Here is a 14,037-nt window from a genome sequence, read left to right as displayed (position 1 = left end):
TGGCAGACATGACTTAGCTACAAAACAACTCCTGTCGCAGGGCACAGGCTCTAGGAGAATGGGCTTCAGTAGTTGCAGCGTATGGGCTTAGTTGCTTTGCAGCATGTGGGATCTTCCTGGATAAGGGATTGAATCCTTGCCTCCTGCATTGGCAGGTAGACTTTTATCCCACCAGGGAAGCCCAAAAATGCATTTTTAAAAAAGCAGAAGCTACATCATGAATTCATACTGATTTTTCCCAATGGAACTTAAGATTGGCCTGTTACTGATCTTTGATTTTATATTTGCAACTCTGTTTTCTTACACTGGAAATCTTACCACTTATTGATACTAGCACAATGACTTAGATGTTTTAGTCACATAATTTACATGTAAAAGTTTAAAATTGGCAGTATCAATAATACTGCTAAAAATAAGATGACTGAATGCTGTTGAAGATTCTTTGTGGTACTTTTTGTCCTTAGTGGGGATATGTTTGTGGGGAAATTAAACTGAGATTGCTTAGTATTTCTGCAAAAAGCCCTAGATTCACAGAAACATGTTCATGTACCATGAGAATTAGATATGTAACTGTGTTCTAGTTAATTACTCTAACCTGAAGGCTAATCTCCGGGAGAAAGCTAGAAGACCACAGTTCTGAATACTCATTAGAAGGACTGATGCTGAAGCTGAAGCTCCAATACTTTGGCCACCTGATGCAAACTCTTTGGGAAAGGCCCTGATGCTGGGAAAGACTGAAGGCAGGAGGAGAAGGGGGCAACAGAGCATGAGACAGTTGTATGGCATCACTGACTCAATGGACATGAGTTTGAGCAAACTCTGGGAGACAGTGGAGGCAGGGAAGCCTGCTGCACTATAGTCCATGAGGTCGCAAAGTGCCAGGAAGACTGGAATGGCTTACCTGGGAACCAGGAGATAGCTCTGAATAGTAGAAGCTCAGAATCAAAGGGGGACTACTGAATCTCTTTGGCTCCCGGGGAGACTTTATTTACAAACCAAAGGTATGGAGGTCTAAGGAGAAGCCCCTTTCAGGAGGGAGAAGAACAGCTGCCTCCTTCCTCCTCTAGAGTGCGTGCGTGGCAACTAAGTCACTTCAGTTGTATGGACTCTTCACGACTATATGGACCATAGCCCACCAGGCTGCTCTGTCCATAGGATTCTCCAGGCAAAAATACTGGAGAACACTTGCTGTGGCAAAGGGTCTTGTGTAACACAGTAAAGCTACAAGCCATGCCATGCAGGGTCCACCAAGACAGATGGGTCATAGTGAGGAGTTCTGACAAGACATGGTTCACTGGAGGAGGGAATGACAAACCACTCCAATATTCATGCCTCAAGAACCCCATGAACAGTATGAAGAGAAGGACCTAGCTTCTCTCCACAATTTAGGATCGCCACATCTGTGGACTGAGGTGTGTAAACTGGGAGTTTTGGTCTGGTTTTGAACCACACAAACCATTCTATGGCTGCACATTAAGGATCATGTGGCCTACTAAAAGCAAATATTTGTTCCTTTTGTTAGGAATATTATCTCTTATATTGGTATCAATCATTCATTTAAAAATTACCTGTGTTAAAACCTATATGAAAGTTCATTTCTTTAAACAAGAACTTATATATCTTTCAGTTCAGTTCAGTTCAGTCACTCAGTCATGTCCGACTCTTTGCGACCCTATGAACCTCAGCATGCCAGGCCTCCCTGTCCATCACCATCTCCCGGAGTTCACTCAGACTCACGTCCATCGAGTCAGTAATGCCATCCAGCCATCTCATCCTTGGTCGTCCCCTTCTTCTCCTGCCCCCAATTCCTCCCAGCATCAGAGTCTTTTCCAATGAGTCAACTCTTTGCATGAGGTGGCCAAAGTACTGGAGTTTCAGCTTCAGCATCATTCCTTCCAAAGAAATCCCAGGGTTGATCTCCTTCAGAATGGACTGGTTGGATCTCCTTGCAGTCCAAGGGACTCTCAAGAGTCTTCTCCAACACCACAGTTCAAAAGCATCAATTCTTCAGCTCTCAGCCTTCTTCACAGTCCAACTCTCACATCCATACATGACCACTGGAAAAACCATAGCCTTGACTAGATGGACCTTAGTTGGCAAAGTAATGTCTCTGCTTTTGAATATGCTATCTAGGTTGGTCATAACTTTTCTTCCAAGGAGTGTTTTTTAATTTCATGGCTGCAGTCACCATCTGCAGTGATTTTGGAGCCCCCCAAAATAAAGTCTGACACTGTTTCCACTGTTTCCCCATCTATTTCCCATGAAGTAATGGGACCGGATGCCATGATCTTCATTTTCTGAATGTTGAGCTTTGAGCCAACTTTTTCACTCTCCTCTTTCACTTTCATCAAGAGGCTTTTTAGTTCCTCTTCACCTTCTGCCATAAGGGTGGTGTCATCTGCATATCTGAGGTTATTGATATTGGCAAACAATATTCTAAGCTCTTTACAAATATTAACTCATTTAATTTTCACCACAATCATACAAGATAGACTCTATCACTTCCATGTTATAAATCAGGAGAACAAGGAACGGACGCGTTAAGTAACCTGCCTAAAATCACACAGCTAGTAGTCACAGTTTCAGCGGTTGTGGTGCACAGGATAACTTGGTCGGCAGCATGTGCGAGCTTCTTAGACCAGGGATTGAGCCCGTGTCTCCTGCATCATCAGGTGGCTTCTTTACCACTGAACCACCAGGGAAGCTCTATTTCTCATAGGAATTTAAATTGTGGAAACCAGATTATCTTCATTTATAATTGAATGATTGGGTCAATGAGCTGTTATCATGAGTACAAATAAAGTCTTTGAGTAAATATTAAATACTACTAATACATATCACTTTCCCAGATACTCTGCTCCATATTTTAATGTACCTTAACTTTAATTTCACAACAGTGCTGCACTGTGGATACTATTAACCCTATTTAGAAATCAGGAAATTGAGTCTCGAGAAATTCAGTTCAGTTTCTCAGTTATGTCCAACTGTTTGCGAACCCATGGTCTGTAGCACGCCAGGCCTCTCTGTCCATCACCAACTCCCAGAGCTTCCTCAAACTCACATCCATTGAGTTGGTGATGCCATCCAACCATCTCATCCTCTGTCGACCTCTTCTCCGTCTTCCTTCAATCTTTCTCAGCATCAGGGTCTTTTCTAAGGAGTCAGTTCTTTGCATCAGGTGGCCAAAGTATTGGAGCTTCAGCTTCAGCATCAGTCATTCCAGTGAATATTCAGGAATGATTTCCTTTAGAATTGACTGCTTTGATATCCTTGCTGCCCAAGGGACTCTCAAGAGTCTTCTCCAACACCACAGTTCAAAAGCATCAATTCTTTGGTGCTCAGCTGTCTTTATGATCCAACTCTCACATCCATACACGATTACTGGAAAAACCATAGCTTTGACTAGATGGACTTTGTTGGCAAAGTCATCTTTGAGATTACTGCTGTGATATCTAATGACACTCAGGTCTTGAGTGCTGGACAAGATGACCAAACCCTACTCTTGCCTGAAGGATCCGCCTACCTGAGCTGCTGGCATGTTAGGAACTTGTGATCACTTGACCACTCCCTCTGGGACACAGAAATTGACCTTGATTACATTGAAAGCCCAACAGCCAGAAACGAGTCCTAGAATACATCACCTTACTCAAGTGCACATCTTTGGCTCATCTGAACTCACAGAACCCAATGCTGCTTCTCATAATCAGTGATAACAGATGATACAATCATTCCTGTGATCAGGGAAAAGGCCCCAGACTTCAGAGTCAGAAAGCTAGAGTTGGACTCTGATTCTGTTTGTCACCAGATGTGACTCTAACCACCTGCCTGGCTTCTCTCTGGATCTGTCAGTTACCTCACAGGGATGTTTCTAGAGTCAAGTCAAAGTGAGATAATATGTGTGAAAGAGTGTTGTAGTAAATAAAAGTGCAGGGTATCAGATAAGCATCAGTATGTTGATTCAAGATGTGTTCATTGTCAGATTCAGTATGTACATTGCATGTGTTTAATATATATTCATATATAAGTAGGACTTCCCAGGTGGCACAGGTGGTAACGAATCCTCCTGCAAATGCAGTCAGAGGTAAGGGGCACAGGTATGATCCCTGGGTCAGGAAGATCCCCTGGAGGAGGGCATGACAGCCCACCCCAGTATTCTTGCCTGGAGAATTCCATGGACAAGAAGCCTGGAGGGCTACAGTCCCTGAGGTCACAAGAGTCAGACACAACTGAAGTGACTTAACACACACATATATAAAGTACTATATTTCTTTAAAGATGTGTAGTGGTTGGGGGTGGCTATAGAAGTTCTGTATTTTGCTGCTGAGTTGCAGTCATGAGCTGATTTTTTTTTTTAACTATTTTTTTCAGTTTTGGGTCTTGTGTGCCGCACAGGCTTTTCTCTAGTTGCCATGAGTGGCAGCTACTCTTTGTTGCAGGGCTTCTTACTGTGGTGGCTTCTCTTATCTTGGAGCATGGGCTGTGGGGTATTTGGGCTTTGGTAGTTGCGATCCCTGGGCTCCAGAGCACAGGCTCAATAGTTGTGGCACACAGGCTTAGTTGTTTCGTGGCATGTGGGATCTTCCCAGATCAGGGATCGAACCCATGTTTCCTGCATTTGCAGGCAGATTCTTTACCACTGAGCCACCAGGGAAGCCCCATGAACTGATTTTTGCAAACTCTGAAGATCACTGACCCAGATAGGAGTTTTTGTCCAGCTTTTCTACTCAATGAACAATAAGACAGTTATTTCCCAAACTTGGCCAAACATTAGATTATTTACCTAGTGAGATGTCCAATCTTGTAGGAGATGTGAATCAGAATCTCCTGGTAAGAAGTCTGTAAATCTGGGTTTGTAGCAGACACTCCAGAGGATTCTTAGCATGACGCAATTTTGAGAAACACTGACTGAAACCAGTCTATTTTATCTCCCTCACCTACAGATTTTATAACTCTGAAACTGGTATGATTTTTGCCTTCCATCCTGATGAGCTGTCATGTTGATCAAGATCTCTGAGCTGTCTGACCCTCTGAACCAACCAAAAGAGATTTATTAAATAATCTTGTCTCTTGAAAAAAAAAAAAAATCTGTCCTGAATATACACTGGAAGGACTGATGCTGAAGCTGAAGCTCCAATACTTTGGCCACCTGTTGTGAAGACCTGACTCATTGGAAAAGACACTGATGGTGAGAGAAAATGAAGGCAGGAGGAGAAGGGGACGACAGAGGATGAGATGGTTGGATGGCACCACCGACTCGATGGACATGAGTTTTCGTAAGCTCTGGGAGCTGGTGATGGACAGGGAAGTCTGGTGTGCTGCAGTCCATGGGGTCGCAAAGAGTCAGACATGACTGAGCAACTGAACTGATACTGTCAAGTTCTGCTTAGCTTAAATTTAGGAATTCACATCCTTAGTAGGTAGTTTTTTGTTCTGTCCTATTAAAATACACTCTAGTTAAGCAAGAAGTGATTGTAACAATAGTCCATGTCCACATCAGATAACATAATATCTGGCAGCCTGTATTTTGTTCACATAGGCATGTAGACCTGTTTTATGAGGCTCTGGATGTATAACTGGAGTTTGTAGGCTATTGAGATTACCCTAAACCTCATTTCATCAAAGTGACTTACAAAAAAGTCTTGCAAATGGCAGTGGGTTGAAGGAGCCATCAAATCTCTGAGGAACACTAGCTCAAAACCTGGGACCACATGTCTCTGCTACTTAGTAAAGTAATTGCAATTTCAGTTGCAAATTATAAGTATTATAAATAATGTAGAATATAAAAGGCTAACACTGAGATCCTAACTTCAACCCACATGCTCCTCAAGAAATCATTTGCCTCAATTCAGTAATGTTGGCTTCCCCATTGGCTCGGCAGTAAAGAATCCACTTGCAATGCAGGAGATGTGGGTTCGATTCCTGGGTCGGGAAGATACCCTGGAGGAGGGCCTGGCAATCCACTCCGGTAGTCTTGCTGGAAAGATTCCATGGACAAGGTAGCCTGGTAGGCTACAGTTCATGGTCTCGCAAAGAGTTGGACATGACTGAAGTGACTGAGCAAGAAAAAAAAATTATACTGTTGGAATGCAAAACTGATAATCACCATGTAGCTTAGATGGGATTTTATATTACAAAGACATACACACACATTAACCATGTCACAGAGATCATACTAAGCTCTTCATATGTTATGTCTGCTCCAGTCTTTTGAGAGAGATCATTTAAACATCTTCCAGCAGCAGTAATTCATTTTACAAATAACTGTAAAGTGCCATTTGTGTGTTAGGCACCAGGCAAGGTCCCATGAAAATTTATTTTGGAATCATGGAGCTAAAACAGCTTATTTCAAAACATAAATTATAGATAATCTTTCCATCTATTTTTCTTATCTAAAAATGAAATATTTATCTTCTCTAAAAATTCCCTGGTGGCTCAGTGGTAAAGAATCCACCCTCCAAAGCAGGAGACTATACAGGCAACTATATGGCTAACAGTATATTCATTAGGAAATGCAAAGCAGGTTCAACTCCTGGGTTGGAAAGATCTCCGGAGGAGGAAATGGTAGCCCACTGCAGTATTCTTGCCTGGGAAATCCCATGAACAGAGGAGCCTGGCAAGTCCATAGGGTGGCAAAAGAATGGGACAAGACTGAGCGACTGAACAAGAACATCTTAAGTATAAGCTTCATCCCCTTAAAATTTGCTTTCTCTCTTGTAATATTTTCTGTGACAGCAACATACGGCTAACTATATCCATGAGGAAATGCAAAAATCTTTGTCATGAAAGTGCTTGTATAAGGTAGAAAGTAAAATGAACATATGTTGCTATGTCTACATAGCCTGTGGCACAGACCATGATGAAAAGTGGCTTCCCTAAGTGACCCGAACAAGAAGAATGACAACTGCAGAGTGATGATTGAGAAAGGATTTTTATATGAAGGAGGCCATTTCCTGACCTACAATTATTTAACATCAGATTAAAAAGTAATGGCTACCCATGCCAGTATTCTTGCCTGGAGAATCCCATGGATAGAGGAGCCTGGTGAGCTGCAGTCCATGGGGTCTCAAAGAGTCAGACATGACTGAGTGACTAACTTTTTTTCAAGACTAGGAAAATATGCCAATTTGTCTTTTTTCATTGAGAAATGTTAATACATAACATTCCTGTTATATGAAACCTATTTATTTAGGTTGTCTCATTCTGGGACTAGGAACAAATATCTGCATGTGAAGTTTTTAGAAGGAAGGAGGTGATCAGGCGCCCAGAGTCTGTTTACATAATGCTGACCTTTAGTACACTGCCCAGCACTGTAAATAATCAAAACCAACTCTGGAAAGTGTTTACTTGGCCTTGTCCTATGAGTTAGTGCTGAAAATCAGTGATGTAAATCAACCAAGTTCAAATAATACTCCAAATATTATTTGCTTAAGTTTCTACTACATGAAACTAGAATTTTCATAAAGTTTTCCAAAATGCATTTTTTTAAAACCTGACATTCATGCATCTCCAAGAAGCTTACATAAATCCTAGTAAAAAAGATAAAACAACGAAGTGCTGTTTTAGTATATCAGATTGCAATTGATTAGAAAGGAAGATGTAAACGGTTGCTGATAAACGCATTAGGAAATCAGCACCAGTCTCCAGGTAGAATGATGACCTGGCACAACCTTTGCAGATTCTTTGATAATCCACAGTCAAAGGCCCTGGGCGGGGTGGGAGGTGGGGGAGGGGAGGAGTTGGGGGGGAGGGGAAGACCTGCAGTTCAACCCAGAGATTTATTCTGAGAACATAATCAGTGAAGAGTACAAAGATCTACATGGAAGAATAGAAGAATGTTCCTTTTGGGGATGGTAAACTCCAAGATTTCTCACTAAACATTTAAAAGTTAAAGCCCAAAGTCTCTGCTGTGTGGGTCTCCTTAACTGGACATAACAAGTGGGAGAGAAGGGATCTTCCTGTCTCTGATACGGGAAGCTGGCTGCACTGTGCTGTACATGGGAGGCTGGGACCCTGGAAATGAGAGTGGGCCCAGAGCCCAGAGTGCTCCACCTGAGAGTAGGAGGAGTACAGATGCTCAAGCAGGCAGATCACTTGAAGCTGCAGCGATTGTCTGGATGAACCAATAGAGACACAGTGAGGGCACCGTCATGCCCTTCTACACCCCACCCCTGATCTGTGAGCCTGTGTAACACCTGCCTGGGCCTCTCTGAAATACCTGGGGTCGGGGGAGGACTTTTCTAGAGACGGGAAGATTCTGCTATAATATAATATGATATGATCTGGGACATCCCTGATAGTCCAGTGGTATGAACTCCCCACTTCTACTGCAAAAAACCTGGGGGCCCAGCTTCAATCCCTGGTTGGGGAATTCGAATCTTGTAAGCAACGTGGTGTGGCCAAAAAGAAAAAATACATATAACATGACCTAATTTTTATCTAAGAACAGGGCAGATTTGGAGATTTTGGAGTTTTAAGTATATAACTGGCAATCACAGATTTAACATTTTTGGATTCAACTGTCTTTCATTCAACAAATATTTGAGTACCTGTGTGTGTGTGTGTGTTAGTTGCTCAGTCATGTCCGACTCTTTACGACCCCATGGACTATATAGCCTGCCAGGCTCTTCTGTCCATGGAATTCTCCAGGCAAGAATACTGGAGTGGGTTGCCATATCCTTCTCCAGGGGACCTTCTCAACCCAGGCATTCTCAACCCAGATCGAACCAGGTCTCCTGAATTACAGGCTGATTCTTCACCATCTGAATCATTAGGGAAGCTCAACTTTGAGCACCTGCTATGTGCCAGAAATCCTTCTAGACTCTAGGACCACAAGCGTTACAGATGTGTCATTCTACTTTTAGAAACTAACTCTTAATTAATGACACATTAAATTTCCTTTTGTACAGATGTGGAATTTGAAAAAACTTTTAAGCTAATAGAAATAGTAACAATTTAAAAATTTCAAATCCAGCTATTGATAAACGTTATTCTTGAAAAAGTTTATGTGAATAAAATACCATGTACTCATTTTGAATATTTTATTATTCCTATAGACACATGTAGTACATGCCTTGAACGTTAGAAAGCAATATAAGAATGCAAATTTATTGCCCCCAAATTGATATTTTTACCATGAAAATACTTATGATCAGAGCTGAGAAGAGAGGTATTAACATATTATTACAGTTTCAAATTATGATCTTTTTGTATTCTAATATTCACTATAGGATGATCAGTGTGATAAATGATGCTTATGTTTCATCTCAGGGCAAACCTTATCTAGGCTGTTGAACATACTTTGAAAACTGTGGTCCAGTGTATTGCTTTATAGGTCCTAATTTTTTTTCAATACATTTTTTTAAATTTGACTGTGCCACACCACTTGTGGGATCTCAGTTCCCCGACCAGGGGTTGAACCCAGGCCGCAGCAGTAAAAGCCTGGCATCCTAACAATGAGCTCACCAGGAAACTCCCTTTATAGGCCTCAGTTTTCAGGAAATTAGAGCTACAGTCAATATCCAGTTCAAAAACAAGCTCATTTCAGATATTTGGTTATGAATAGCAAAATTTTCTTTAGACAATTGTACCTTTTTTGGTTTTTGAAGATATCCCAATTGTCTGGTTTTGCCTGGTAGTTAACTTCATGCCTCCCATGCTATAAGGACTGCTGGATGCAGTACCACCCTGATCTATGTTCTCTCTGGACATGGGAGCAGTTAGGTCACAGCTCCCAGGATACCTCTTGAGTTGGATGCTTCATGACTGACTTCCGGCCAGTGGAATTTAAGCATTTGCGATGAGTGATGCCAGGGACCAGTTAGGAAAATTGACACTGGGCATTCCAAAATATAGACAATTTAATGCAGATTTTTCTTTGCAAGAGTGTTGAAAGAACTGAGTAAAAAAAAGGAAAAGAACGAAGTGGCATAATGTACAGTATGATGACTATGGTTGACACTGCTGTGTGGTTATTTTGAAAGCTGCTAAGAGAGTAGATTCTAAGAGTTTTCATTACAACAGAAAAAGCATTCTTTTCTTCTTTCACTTGTATGAATATGAGATGATAGAGGTTTAAACCTATTGTGGTGCTTGTTTCACAATATATGTAAGTCAAGTCATCATGCTGCACACCTTAAACATATACAGTGCTGCATGTCAATCATATCTCAATAAAACTAGAAAAAAATAGAAAACCAGTAACTGCAGGAAGCACCTACCAACCCCCAAGACTGGAAGAATAAAGGGACTAGGTGGTATCACTACCTAACAGATCTATGGGGATGCGATACCTGGCTGGTTCTCAGAGGAGTCCTCTCCTGGTGCTGAAACTATAGAGGGACTGAGGGCTCCATGTGCACTGGTAAAATCATATGGTCCTTTCAGTGCTAGGTGGTAGTTAGGGCTGTGGAGTGGTATCTGAGCCCTGATGCTGAGACTGAAGAAGGGGCTGTGCCCAGTGTGTAACAGTGCCACTATGAAATTAAAAGACACTTGCTCCTTGGAAGAAAAGCTATGACAAACCTAGACAACATATTAAAAAGCAGAGATAGCACTTTGCCAGCAAAGGTCTGTATAGTCAAAGCTATGTTTTTTTCAGTTGTCATGAATGGATGTAAGTGTTGGACCATGAAGAAGGCTGAGCCCTGAAGAATCGATGCTTTTCAATGTGGTGCTGGAGAAGACTCTTTAGGGTCCCTTGGACTGCAAAGAGATCAAACCAGTCAACTCTAAAGGAAATCAGTCCTGAATATTCATTGGAAGGACTCATGCTGAAGCTAAAGCTCCAGTACTTGGCCACCTGATGGGAAGAACTGACTCATTGGAAAAGACCCTGATGCTGGGAAAGATTGAAGGCAGGAGGAGAAGGGGATGATAGAGGATGAGATGGTTGGATGGCATCGCCGATGGACATGAGTTTGAGCAAGCTCTGGGAGTTGGTGAAGGACAGGGAAGCCTGCTGTGTTGAAGTCCATGGGGTCGAAAAGAATCAGACATGATTGATCGATTGAACAACAAACAACAAGGACATTCTTTCACTGACTGCTGCTGTTGAAGGGATTTTTTTTTTTTTTTTTTTTTGGCTGCACCAGGTGGCATTCGGAATCTTTTGGTGGCAGCACGTGGAATCTGAAGTTGCAGCTTGCCAACTCTTAGTTGTGGCATGTGGGATCTAGTTCCCTGACCAGGAATTGAACCTGGGCCTCCCTTCATTGGGAGCTCAGAATCTTAGCCACTGGACCACTGGGGAAGTCTCAGGATATTGATATGATGAAGAATAAGGGAGTCTCTTTTCCTCTGCTCCCATCTGCCGGTCTTCCATTAGTATCTCATTGGTAGAAGGCACTAGGAGCCAGTTAGCTTCCAAGGAAGTTTAGTAAATAAAGTTTTCAAGGTCCCTACTGCAGATGTACATATCAGTGCACAGAGGGAACAGAAATGACTCATGAGGACACAAGAGGCTGGTGACAGGCCTGGAATATCACACGAAGGAATTTGAACTTCACTTTTGAGACAAGGAGACGCTCTCTGAAAAAGAAATCGATTAAAATTTCTGGAAGCCTGTGCTGGAGTTTTAAAATATTTAAATTAAAAGAGTAAAGAAAATGTGAATATGCCTAAACTTTGCACATTTTATTTTCATATAACAATTTTTTCCCATTAAGAATCAACACAGGCTTATAGTAGAAAATTTGTAGAGAAAAAAAAATTATGAAAAAGAAAATGGGACTTCCCTGGTTGACTCAGTGGTAAAGAATCTGCCTACCAATGCAGGAGACACAAGAGACGTGGGTTCAATCCCTGGTCTGGGAAGATCCCACATGCCATCAGACAACTAAGCCTCTGGTCACAAACTACTGAGCCCAAGCTCTAGAGTTTGTGCTCTGCAACAAGAGAAGCCACCCCAGAGATAAGCCTGAGCACCACCACTGGATAGTAGGCCCCTCTCTCAGCAACTAGAGGAAATCCCACACAGCCATGAAGATCCAGTGCAGCCAAAAATAAGTAAGTATATTTTTAAAAAAGAAAGTAAAATTCTGCCATCTGTCTTCAGTTCTGTTCAGTTCAGTCGCTCAGTCATGTCTGACTCTTTGGGATCCCATGGACTGCAGCACACCAGGCTTCCCTGTCCATCACCAATTCCCAGAGCTTGCTCAAACTCATGTCCATCGAGTTGGTGATGCCATCCAACCATCTCATCCTCTGTCGTCCCCCTCTCCTCCTGCCTTCAATTTTTCCCAGCATCAGGGTCTTTTCCAATGAGTCAGTTGTTTGCACCAGGTGGCCCAAGTATTGGAGATTCAGCTTCAGCTTCAGCATCAGTCATCTATAGACTGCCATCTATAGACTGTCACAAATAACATTTAGGTACAATTCCTACTAGCCTTTTGTCTAGAAATATACATAGTTTTACTATAGCTCTTTCTTCAATCACTATTCTGTTGTGAGCATATTTTCAAACAGCAGTTTTTTTAACGGTTACATATAGTATTCAGTGAAATACACTATAAATTATGTCACCATTCGTGACATTGTTAAACATGGAATAGAATGATTAAAGCAGAAGTTTACTAGATTCCCAAGGTTCTTAGCAGATACGAAAATGAATTGGGAGACAGACTGCTCTGTAGTAACATCAACGTCATTATGTGAAAACTGGCTCCTGACTTGGAATGCTTTATTTTCATCTAGGCTGTAACAGGGTCAAAAGTGGAGATGACTTCATCCTTAAGCAAGTCGGTCTTCAGTGGGGTCCCCTGAGAACCGGTATGACTGACATCCCTGTGGTTAGCAGAACCTAGTAGACTGGTATCTGACTCTTGACTGGAGGACACTGGGCAGAGACCGGCAGGTTAGCTGCTCTTGGGCTAGGAAGAAGGGAGAGTGGCTATTCCCATTGTGAATTTGCGAGGGTAACAGACAAGTGCTTCCCAAGGGCAAGATCTTGGCTGCACCTATGAGAAAGAGCTAGCCTGGAACAGTGTTAGATTCTGCCCATGAGGGGCCACCTGGGGACACTGGTCCCCCAAAAATCTGTGTGGAATAGACCATGTCATGTGCTGAGCTGTGTCTAAACAGATCATTGAAAACAAAACCAGGGACTGAGGGGACAAAGTTCATCTGGAAGAGAATGCATCATCCGTATCAGTAGTTTCTCAATCTGGAATGTGTTTGTACCCCTGGGGACATTTGGCAATGTCTGAGGATTTTTCATTGTCGCAACTGGGGTTGAGTGGTGTGTTACTGGCCTGTGGTTAAAGGCTAGGTGTGCTGCTGAGCATCCTATGATGCATGGGACAACTGCTGATTATTTGGCCCAAGTGTTGTATGCTAAGTTTGGAAGACCTTGGTGTGTATCATGTAGAGAGAAGGTAAGAGTCAGTAGGAAACATCTGTCAAACCTACTCTGTGAATAGGCTGAACATACTGAACACTTTCAATGGGTGAATGATCTTATATGTAAATTGTCGTTGTTGTTTAGTTCCTCAGTCGTGTCTGACTTTTTGCTACCCCATGGACTGTAGTTTGCCAGGCTCCTCTGTCCATGGGATTTCCCAGGCAAGAATACTGAATTACGTTACTATTTCCTTCTCCAGGGGACCTTCCTGACCCAGGGATCAAACCCGACTCTCCTGCTTGCAGGAAGATTCTTTACCATTAAGCCACCAGGGAAGCCCTCATTATCTCTCTATAAAACTGCTATAAAACAATGGGTGGGAATTCCCTGGTGGCACGATGGTTAGAATCCTGGGCTTTCACTGCCATGGCCTGGGTTCAACCCCTGGTTGGGAACTGAGATCCTGCAAGCCAACATTTCAGAAACAAATTTATCATAGAAAAAACTTAATATATGTAAAGAATGCCTTGAATAGAAGGGTTCCAGAAGTTAATCAAATGGAGCCTTTATTTCTGTGTCCCACTATGACTTTATAATATGTCCATTAGAAATTCTTCCTCTGCTCCTAGAAGATTTTTTTTTCTCATTTCCAGTTAATAACATTTCTGTGATCACTTAATGTCACCAAAATATTCTCAATT

This window comes from Capra hircus, chromosome 14 (assembly GCF_001704415.2).
Source record: "Capra hircus breed San Clemente chromosome 14, ASM170441v1, whole genome shotgun sequence".
Taxonomy (NCBI): domain Eukaryota; kingdom Metazoa; phylum Chordata; class Mammalia; order Artiodactyla; family Bovidae; genus Capra; species Capra hircus.
This window is presented reverse-complemented; position numbering follows the sequence as displayed.